This window comes from Rhea americana, unplaced genomic scaffold (genome assembly GCF_003343005.1).
Source record: "Rhea americana isolate MKP2758 unplaced genomic scaffold, rheAme1 scaffold_345, whole genome shotgun sequence".
Lineage (NCBI taxonomy): Eukaryota > Metazoa > Chordata > Aves > Rheiformes > Rheidae > Rhea > Rhea americana.
In genome coordinates, this window is record NW_028186474.1 from 156,065 (window position 1) to 156,547 (window position 483).

At 79.5% G+C, this 483-nt stretch overlaps 1 protein-coding gene across 5 annotated transcripts in view; it reads left to right on the forward strand.

The window, feature by feature from the left end:
• The first annotated feature begins 266 nt into the window (after window positions 1-266).
• The window catches only part of DCAF1 (DDB1 and CUL4 associated factor 1), a 54,954-nt gene continuing 54,737 nt past the window's right edge, over window positions 267-483 (forward strand). For all 5 annotated transcript variants that reach the window (XR_014896669.1, XR_014896668.1, XR_014896670.1 and 2 more), the window contains exon 1: window positions 267-405. The gene's annotated coding sequence lies outside the window, so the exon portion shown is untranslated. The remainder of the gene's footprint in view (window positions 406-483) is intronic.

Sequence of the window (483 nt, forward strand, 5' to 3'; positions counted from 1 at the left end):
CCGCCCTGGCGCCGCCAGATAGGCCGGTATCGGGGCGGCAGCCTGGAAAGGCGGAACAGACCGGCCCCTCACAGCGCGCCCCGCCGGGAACTACAACTCCCAGGCTCCTCCGGGGCGCCGCCGCCGCCGAGATGCGCACGCGCAGTGGCGGCCGCCGGCTTCACCCGGCGCGAACTCCGTTTCCCGGGAGGCCGAGCGCGAGGCCGCGCCGCTTCCCTTCCCCCCCCTCCCCCTCCCCTCGCGCCACCGCCTCGCGCGCCGTGACGCGGCGCTCAGCGTGGTGACGCGCAAAGTGTGTGCCCGCCATAGCAATCGCGGCCGCCGCGGTGTGTGCGGGGCCGAGCGCGGGGCCGGGGGCAGCGGTGGCGGCGGCGGCGACGACGACCCAGCGGGGGCATCGGGCAGGTATGTGGCGGCGGGTGGGGCGGGCCGCGCCGCGCCGCGTTCCCCCCTCTCCCCCCCGGGCGGAGCCGGGCCCCGGCC